Below are 10,869 nucleotides of genomic sequence, written 5' to 3'. Positions count from 1 at the left end.
GCATACGAGTAGAATTGTTGATGAAACTGAACGAGGATGTAATTGTAAGCATTTTTATTAAGTAGAAGTATTTTGATAAGTGTCTTGAAGTATTTCAAAAGTGTATGAATACATATTAAAACACTACATGTATATACATTTTAACTGAGTCGTTAAGTCATCGTTAGTCGTTACATGTAAATGTTGTTTTGAAACCTTTAGGTTAACGATCTTGTTGAATGTTGTTAACCCATTGTTTATTATAACAAATGAGATGTTAAATTGTTATATTATCATGATATTATGATATATAATATATCTTAGTATGATATATATACAGTTAAATGTCGTTACAACGATAATCGTTACATATATGTCTCGTTTCGAAATCATTAAGTTAGTAGTCTTATTTTTACATATGTATTTCATTGTTAATACACTTAATAATATATTTACTTATCATTTAACATAATTAACCAAATGTATCAATATCTTAATATGATTCATATGTACCTAGTAAGACGTTGTTATAACGATAATCGTTATATATATCGTTTTCGAGTTTCTTAAATTAATAGTCTCATTTTTATGTATATAACTCATTGTTAAAATACCTAATGAGATACATACTTATAATAAAATCATGTTAACTATATATATAACCATATATATGTCATCGTATAGTTTTTACAAGTTTTAACGTTTGTGAATCACCGGTCAACTTGGGTGGTCAATTGTCTATATGAAACCTATTTCAATTAATCAAGTCTTAACAAGTTTGATTGCTTAATATGTTGGAAACACTTAATCATGTAAATAACAATTTCATTTAATATATATATAAACATGAAAAAGTTCGGGTCACTACAGTATTAACAAATTCTCCTTCATTATAAGATCTCAAAATTTGTATATTTTTATTAAATTGCGTTTGTATCATTTTATAAAAATGGGAAAAAATTTCAAAAACTTCTGATTTGTGTGTTAAAAAATAAATCCACGTCATCCTTGTATGATTGTCAATAAAAAGGACAAAATATCGCAAATTCTTCCCCCCCAATAATCGGAGCTGGACCCCACACATCAGAATGAATTAAAGTAAAATGTACATCTTTCCTAGTATTACTAGGTTTAAAAGTACTACGGTGGCTTTTTGCCAAAATACATGTTTCACAATTTAACAAAACATTTGACGGAAACAAATTAGGAAACAAAGCATGTAAATATCTGGCTGACGGATGACCCAATCTTCTATGCCATAACCAGGCTTCTCTCGTAGGTGTCCCGTGAGCAAGTGACACGGTGCCTTGTTGAGAAACCTCGTCAACATAGTATAACCCTCCCTTTTTAGTGCCACGTCCAATCAATAGTCCTGTCTGAATGTCCTGCAAGATGCAGAAAGTCGGATACATCAGGACTTTACAGTTTAATTATTTCGTAACATGACTTACCGATAACAGCTTATGAGATAAAGCTGGAATATATAGACAATTAGGTAGTTTAATAGTTGGTGAAATTTCAATAGTGTCACCACTCTTAACTTGAACAATTTCACCATTTGCAGTTTGGATCTTATTTTTCCTAGGTTTTGTTTTGAAAATCATGTCTTTTTTAGTATCTGTTGCGCCACAATCCAATATCCAAGACTTAGATTTAAAATTATTTGAGACAACGTTAGTTTCGGATGACTCTTTTTGTATTTTCGTTAACACGGAGTACTTGTTTTGACACAAAATATGTTCGGGTCCAGATTTAATTTGGTCATTATAAATTCGGGTCACAGATTTGGGCCCAATTTGATTAGCAGGCCCACTGAATTTTTTATGTTTAAGTGTGGACAAAATTCGGTTCTATTGGGCTTACCCATTTTATGGCCCAAGTTCCCTTTTACTTTTACGCAATCGTTATTAAGTTGTAATATATGTTGAGGGTTTTTATTTCTCAACCGTACCCCACCCCTAGATATTCCCACCGGTTGTTGAACCTACCTTTTATTTCTCCCTTCCATATTCTCATCGAGATTCTCTTTGATGCTTTTTACTGTTACTAGTTGTTGTAATTGATTCATTATCTACAACCCTAGATCTATTTATCTTTTCTATATTTTTGAATAAAGAGATAAAGGGTTGAAGGTTTGTACCAGTGGGTTCTGTGGTGGTTGCCATTCCACAGAAACCATGATCAGTGGTGGTGGTGGTGGTTGTGATGGTTGCGTCGTTGACCGTTGCTACTGCTGCTACCTTGCCTGGTTTCGTCCACCACTCCGGGTAACCTTTTAATCTGAAGCATTGATCTTTAGTGTGTCTTGATTTACCACATTCATCACACTTTAGTTTCGATTTATCAATTTTTTGTGAATAACTGTTTCGATTGCTTTGGGTTAGATGATACGGGGTCTTTGGCGTCACTTGCAACCAAACCGGTTGCAATATCTTGACTGGTTGAAGGATCACCCAATGATAGCCCCAAAATTTGTCGGTGAGCAGTTTCTTTTCGCACTGCAGCATATGCCTCCTCCGCCGTCGGTAACGACGTTAAACGGAGGAGTTCTCTCTTAATAGTATCATGCCTTTTGTCAAGTGCATTTAAAAATTGAAAAATCTTGTGTTCTGCTCAAATTTTGTTGTACCTTATGATGTCGGCTGCATTTTCCATGGGGTTTGGATCTTTAATTTCAAGGTCCCCCGAGATACCTTGCATCCGTATCCAGAGTTCTTCAAGATTCATGTTGCCTTGATTTCAGTGGCTTTGACATACAACTCGTATATTTGTAGCTTGTCACCGCCACTGCTATACGTTGTAATTAGGGCGTCCCACAGTAGTTTAGCTATAGTAAAGGACGTTAAATTGCTAGCAAGGTTTGGTTCGATGTTTTGAATCAACCACGAGAACACGATTAAATCTTCTTGTTCCCACTGCTCGTATGTTTCATGGTTGTTTTCTGGTGGGTTTGTGGTCAAATGAGCAAGGAGAGCCTTGGATTTGCCTCCAATGGCTATCTTCATCATTCTTGACCATGGTGAATAATTTGAACTATTAAGGTTCAAACTGATTTTCAGTGTATCTGAGATTTTTGGTTGTTAGAAACTCATATTGTTCCTCAACAAATTGGCTAATTGGCTTGTAAGGTCATTAATTTGGCTAGTTTGAGTGGATTGAACCGATGGTGAGCTGCCGCCTTCATTAGGCATGGTTGCCATCGAAAAAAACTTGTAAATGATTGAGATAAACAAGTGTGTATGCTTATGATCCCATATCAGCAACACCGCTCTGATACCATGTTTTTAAAGTAATTGTGATCTTGTATTGAATATATGAGTATTTGATACAATTGTATTATGTTTACTACCTCAAATGGGAGGTTCTTTAATACACATTATGTTCTAACAGCTAATTCTATTACAAGGAATGGCTTCAAGTTACTTTTGGAACCTCCTTAGTAAATTTGGAAATATGCTATTGTGTAGCCTGCACCAATCCGTTGAATACTTGATTTTATGCAGTTTTGTGATCACCTTTTTAGGGATATGATGAAGTGGACCACTTCTGATCCCAAAGTCAACTTACCTAAAATGGTAAGTTGACCTTTTTGTTGACTCATTCTAACACGGTGTAGTAACAATATTGCAAATGACCAACATGTTACTGAAATCTCGTTACCTAATTCCAAACTCATTGCTTCCATTCCCAACAATATCGGTTTGATTCGGCACCTTAATAAATTTGATATATCGAATAATTTGATTAAAGGTTCGATACCTTTATCGTTATACAACTATTCAGAGCTTAAAGTTCTTAACTTTTCGATTAATTTGTTATCCGGTGAGCTAAAGGAGTTATTTATACGATTAATAAGTCCTCAATCTTTTAACGTTTCAGGTAACCCTTTAACTGGAAATGTACCAATATACCTCGGTAGTTTAACTAATTTAACATCAGTTTCTTTGAAGAATATTAATCTTCATGGAAACGTTCCAACAATTCGGTTCAATATATCGATCTGTCCTCGAATTCATTTAACGATTCACTACCAAAAGATTTCGCAAGCTGAGATCTTGTTTATTGAACATCTCACACAATAATATAACCAGAGGGATCCCACCGGAGTTCACAAATAAATTCCCGACAAATGCAACTTTTGATCTATCGTTTAATAATCTCATTGTCCAGTACATTATCCAGTTTTTATATGGACTAAATTAATTAAAAGGGCAAATTTACCCTCACATGCATGGCACATGTGAGGGGTTAACCATCAAAACTTAACGGATGTTAGGTTGGGGTACCAACCACGAAAGTTAGAAAAAGAATAGGTATCAACTCTGCAAAAAATAAAGTTTAGCTGTTGTCAAAAAAATGTAAACAAACCACAGGTACCAACGGCGTAATTCTTTCAATGCATTTTCTAAACACGTTTGTCTCAGTTTTATTACTTTTTCTAACAGGTGACTGGAGATTTATTAAAATGATTATTATGTCAGTGTCATGTTAGCACATTCTTATAAAAATTATAAAGACAAGACACTACCATTCAATATCTAAAGAAGAAGAAAAAAAAATCTGAAGAACTAAACTTTTATCAGCACTCACACTTATCAATAAGACATTTATTATGTGTTCGGCATAATGTTGATTGATAATAATTATAATAGTGACAACCGTACGTTAATGTTAAAACATTAATATATTAGTTCGATGATGACCTAACGTTTTAGCATTTATACGTAGTTAGATAACATGTGTTCATAAACCTATACATACACTACCACAAAAATGATGATTCTTCACACTTATTTTTTCACTCTTGAGGCAAGCGTGTAATTTTTTATTTATTTGTGCACGCTTATGAATGTGTTGTAAATTATCACGCTTTTAAATGTGTCTCTAAAATTCTTCTCATGTATGTGAGTGCAAATATATACACACATAGAACCGTGTATATATTATTAAAGTTCTTCACGCTTTTAAATATATTAATATTATAAACTCTTTTAAGTGTGTACTCCCAAATATGCAAACTAAATGAAGCGCACTACATGTTTTGAAGCGTGAAGTTTGATTGTTTATGAAAGATTGCACCAAAAAGTGTGTAGTTTTTTTTATAAGAATTGGTACTCCGTATTCATTTATTTATTTAGTTTATTTAAATTTAATTTTAAGCATAAATATCGTAACAGGATATAGTCGTATATGCCTATACCAATTTCTTCCCCCAATTCAGCTATACTCGTATAGTACCAATTCATAGCAATTAGCAAATGTATTTTATCCATCATCTGCACAACTAACTGGACTGAAGCCCTAGTTCTTCGAATTTCTCGATTGTTATATTATCCTTGTGATTTATGAGTTATAATGCGATTCTATTCGATCAAACCCTAATACTTTGGGTTTTCCTTCTCTTCCGTCCAATTGAAGATTAAATACAGTGATCTCATCTTCTGGCAGGTTAATCTATTAACTTATTGATTTTTATTGCTATTAATTTGGTTAATTTAGGTCAATTTACCAATTTATCATCTCGATAACCGTTTTATGTGTGCGAAGTTTTGCAATTGATGTTAATGAGTGGGATGGTGGTGATGATGAAGAAGCCTAATCGGCCTAAATGTCTCTGATGTTCTTTGAAGGTAGTATTCTTCCTTCTCCATGATCAGGTTGAACAATTACAAATTAAATCGCGTCGTCTTGCAGGTAAATTGACCGATTTGTTCAAATTTCGTTCTATATATGGTTAATTTTAGGTCAATCGCTACTTTTCTTCTTTTTATGTCACTATCTACCTTCCATTCCGTGTGTTTAACTTCGATATCAGTTGATTCATGTCTCAATAACCGTTTGGTCTTTGTGAATTTTGCATCAATTATTTGACATGTGTGTATGATATTTGTGAGGTAATGTATTCACTCGGACTTCTTCGCTAACCAATGAAATTGTTAGGAAGCAACAAAACAGCTTTGAATTGTACGCTACTTGTAATTTACACGCATGCTAGATGTTTGATGAAATGCCTGAGTGACTTGTAAATATAAACTGCTTAAATTCTTCTTTATGTTTATGAATTTTTAAGTTTAAGTATCACCTAAGTAATATGCTTAGCTACTTTCTTAATTATCTATTCATCCATGTATTATACAGATACATATGTTTGTTAATATGCCAATGCCTAAGTAACCATTTATAAGTCTGTTAATATGTTAATGATAGCTAACAAAGCACTGTGTTTAACTGGGAAGGATGCAAAGGGAAGGTTAACTAGTTTCTTAACTATCTGTTCATGTATTTATACAGATGCATATGAAATATTGTAATAGTTAGCTACTGACCTAGCTAGTAGCACAAGTTATCACCATGAGAATCCTAGTGGAGTATATACTCTAACAAATAATCGACAAGCTAAACGAAACAAGTGTTGTTTCACAAACAGCCTATTGGGACTGATGTTGCAGCTTGACTGCAGTATCGGCCGCGGATAGGTTTGATCACATTCAAATAAATAACTATACAATGCAATTATGAATTGACAATTGTAAAGCTTAAATATCTATCTTATAACATTACCAAAGACCTTGCAATATTCATAATCACATTTTAACTCTTAACAAAATCGTGCGTAATTCCAAGTCTTCGACTTTATTCTATGTAAATGTGATAAACACATAAGTATTAGAGTTACTTAGTAAATGAAAGTACAGTTGGACAAATAGACATATGGTCACTAAGTCTCACTGAGAGATGCTCTTTCCTAAGTACACGTGTTGAATATTAATGCATACATGTACAATAATTAAATTGTGCTTAGTTGTGAAGTTGTTAACACTATGCCCATTTGTAAGTGTGTTAACAAACATGCTTACATTGTCTCAAACTAATAACTTAGTAAGAAATATTTAACTAGCTTGCGCACATTTCTTGAAACATTTTATTCAAGACTGAATGAATTTATTCTGTGCTTAACATATACTTAAACTCCAAAAGAAAAATTGCACTACAGCTTTCCTAATTTAGACATGTTAAATACTTGGCTTATGCATTAATGTATAAGTTTGAAATTGTCCTTAAAAATATTATCAAAATCTGGAATCACTTGTTTGAAAATTTTGGAAGTAAACCAAGAAGAAGATGTCTTTCACTATAGTCATTGTCTTAAAAAACCCGATTACTCGCCGATTAATCTCGATTACTCATTTTTAAGAGCAATTCGTTCCGGTTTTTCAAAATCCATTTAATTTATCGGTAAACGTCGATTGATGGGTTAAAATCAAATTTGGTAATCAAAGTCGGTCAAAGTCAGAATTGATCAGCATTTTAACATGAATTTAAACTATAACTTTATAGTTTTTGAACAAAATTAACAATTTTAGACAATTACGTCAAAGTTTATGTTCATGTTTATAGTTTTCTTCTATTTTACAAATATATTATTTGAAATTATAAAATTTGAAATCAATACTAAAATGTATAAAGTACAATCCGATTAATCTCCGAATTGCCGATTACACTTTCCAAAATTCTGACCGATTAATCTTCAAATAGAGAATTTTGCAACCTTGACTTAGTAGTGAGAAGTTAAGATTAAGATCCTGAGGCAATTTCAAACACTTATTAGACACTCCAATATGCCTAGAATATTTTTTTATCTTTTGCATGACTTTTTTGAAGTAAATAATCTAAAGAATTCAAATTCAAAAGATCTCAAATGGCTAAATATGAGCAGCAGGAGACTACGATCGACACTGCAGTTAAGTTGCAAGAGCAACCACATATGCTTCTATTTGAAAACTTAATCTCTTGCATTCAAAATTCAAATACTTCAGGAAATTCACTCAAGCTCCAACTTCATTATTTAATTATGTGATTAGCAAGAAAGATTTTATCTTTTATAGAATTAATTGTAAACTTCATTCCTAATATTTGCATATGTAAGTTTACTTTGTTAACTACTTTCTTAAGGGTGATCAATGAAGTATTTTAAGTGTGCATCTTGTAATAAGAACTTCACATAGTTGTGACTTTTCTTCTTTAAAGAGATTAAGGGTGCGTTTGTTTATCTCTTAATGGAATGGTTCAACACTGAATGCTAAACATTCAGCATTCAGTGCGTTTGTTTCTAACATCTGAATAAGATATGGTGCTGAATGATTCACCATTCAGTGCTGAACCATTCAGAGTTCAAACACTCTCTTAGCCATTAAGAGGCTAAATTTTATGAAATATTCTATTTTAAATCGTATCCAGAACACTTATCAAATAACTATATTTAAGTTTTATGTTAATGTTAAACGATAACAAGTTGATTTATTTGATTCATATTGTTTATTCAAAATGATTATCAAACAGCTTATTGTCATTCAGAAATAAATTTATTCAGAGACTCTAAATCATTTAGATTATGAATCATTCAACGCTAAATCATTCCCTTTCGGGAGATGATATATCCACCTTTCTTTTTACTTCTTCCACCCAAAATTCCTAAAATGCCATTAATGATAAACTTACATAATCTTTTTAAAAAATTTTATTATAATTTGTAGAGGGGTATTTTAGGAAAAAGTGATGAAATATTGTTGGAAGAAGTAAAAAGAGAGGGGGATATATCATCTCCCCTTTAACAAACACACCTCTAGAAAGTTGATGATTTCCATTGGAAAATTGGTAATTGTCCAAAGTGAAAACATGTGTGATCTAAGTTATCTTGATTATTATAACTTAATTATTTTGAAGGGATTAGAAAACTAAAGCTGGTGTGGCTTATTGAAGATAAATTGGTGTAAATGGATTTTTACCCAGTTTCAATAAATCATAGTAAAGTTAACTCTCAAAGTCTCAATTGTTAAATGAGAATTGGGTTAATGATGATTGATTTACGTTCTCTCCAATCACTATAAATCCCTATGTTTATGTCATTTACTTTCATACATCAGCAGCAACAACAACAAAACCCAATACCACATAGTTGGTGTACGGGGGAGGTGAGATGTAGACAATCCATCCCCTATCCGAGAAAAAAGACAAGTCCTTTCTCCACTCAGAGTGAAAAAACTCTCAAAAGTAGAGAAAGTCATCTCTCTCTCTATTCGACGCATAAAGAGATTACTTCCGAGTGGACCTCCGACCAATAAGTAAAAAAATAAAATTAAAAATAAAATTGAGACGCCATGAAAATGATAAAATCAAACTTTCATGTGTTTTAAATCCTGCGTCAAGTCCTTAATAAATTTACTTTCATGAATATCTTTATCATTCACGGACAAATTTGACATTCAAATTGGAACTTATACTTCGGATTTAAAACCTGAACAAAATGAAAAAAGTTTCAAATAAACTGCAACTATTCACCCTCTACCATTCTAGTTACTTAGTTATGCACATAAAATGATAAACATAAAAAAACAAAAAAAAACAAAAAAAAAAAAAAAAAAAAAAAAAAAGGATCGCCCATTGTAAGTCTTCACCGTGTCTTAATATGAAAATGCTGATTTCAACTAAAAGCACAAGAAGTTGTAAGAAGTTGTTGTAGAGGTATGAGTGAATAAAGTCTTTTTGTATATACATATATAGTTAACTATATATAAACAAGTGCGTTATCTTCGACTTATTTTATAAACTAAATATTACACAGTTATATTTAACGAAATTGACAAACGGATTAAACACAACTTAACACTCAAATAGCTAAAAAAATGTAAAATTAGTTACTACGATAACGAACTAATTCATGATGTAAGCACACGGAGTGTACGTCTTCAATGCAATCGCAAAACTCAATTTGGATGTCATACATAGATACGATGTACTTAATCTATTATTTTGGTGAAATACGTGCAAAAACATTTGTTGCTGATTAACCATAAGTTCATCCATATGTTTTAGTAGAGGTTAAGGAATCTTTATGGCAACAACATGGATAAAGAACTCTAACATGCCTCCTAAAGCGTTAGTTCCATTGTATTGCTTTACGATCGTTATTCTATAAGTAGGCTTCAAGTAAAATCAAATGTCGTTGATGGCTCTTCGATCTTCGAAGAGAAACATAAGTTATCCTTGGTGTTTGAGTGCTTGCTCTTCTTGATAACTGACTAGTCTTCTATATGCTGGCTAGCCCTATATATACGTAGCACTAAAATAAGAAAGAAAAAAACTTGAAGATGGAGTGAAAACAGATTGAAACACGATAATTTGCTGTTAAAAAGAGAACGAAAGACCATGCATTGACGGTCATCTTAACTATCAATATTTTAATTATTATATAATTAATTATTAATGCGGGCGAGTATTGGATGGGTAGAGGTCATTGACAGAATTGATAAATTGTATAGTTTAACAACATGTACAACATATAAGTCTAAGAGTCGATCCTTTTCTAAAACTAATTGGTGATAGAGAGACTTCCCCTTAAACTTATATGCATACATTCGTTTTGTCCCATGGCCGATGTGGGATAACTTCTCAACACGCCCCCTCACATCGAGGCGTGAAACGGTTGTAGAGATGGCGGCACGATAGCGGCCTGACTCGATCTCTTTGTAGCGACGGCGGCACACACATGGGGTCTGACTCGGACTCGCTTTGCAAAACTACTTACCTAAGCTCTGATACCATGGCAGAATTGATAAATTGTATAGTTTAACAACATGTACAACATATAAGTCCAAGAGTCGATCTTTTTCTAAAACCGATTGGTGATAGAGGGACTTCCCCTTAGACTTATATGCATACATTTGTTTTGTCTCATGACCGATGTGGGATAACTTCCCAACAGTCGTGAGTTCGATCTTGATGTCATTGTTTTACCGTTTCACATGCTTGTATGAATTGATGGATCTGACCCATATAGATTAATAATTATAATTATAATTATAATTGTTCACGCATATTTTCCGAGGGAAA

General features: G+C 32.6%; 1 long non-coding RNA gene across 1 annotated transcript; it reads left to right on the top strand.

Annotated features, from left to right (window-relative positions):
* Positions 1-5,130: 5,130 nt before the first annotated feature.
* LOC139881548 (uncharacterized) lies at positions 5,131-5,775 on the top strand. The gene is made up of 2 exons (XR_011771731.1): positions 5,131-5,427; positions 5,527-5,775. It is a non-coding gene; the product is annotated as an uncharacterized lncRNA (long non-coding RNA).
* Positions 5,776-10,869: the final 5,094 nt, after the last annotated feature.

Source organism: Rutidosis leptorrhynchoides, chromosome 1 (assembly GCF_046630445.1).
Source record: "Rutidosis leptorrhynchoides isolate AG116_Rl617_1_P2 chromosome 1, CSIRO_AGI_Rlap_v1, whole genome shotgun sequence".
Lineage (NCBI taxonomy): Eukaryota > Viridiplantae > Streptophyta > Magnoliopsida > Asterales > Asteraceae > Rutidosis > Rutidosis leptorrhynchoides.
This window is presented reverse-complemented; position numbering and strand designations above follow the sequence as displayed.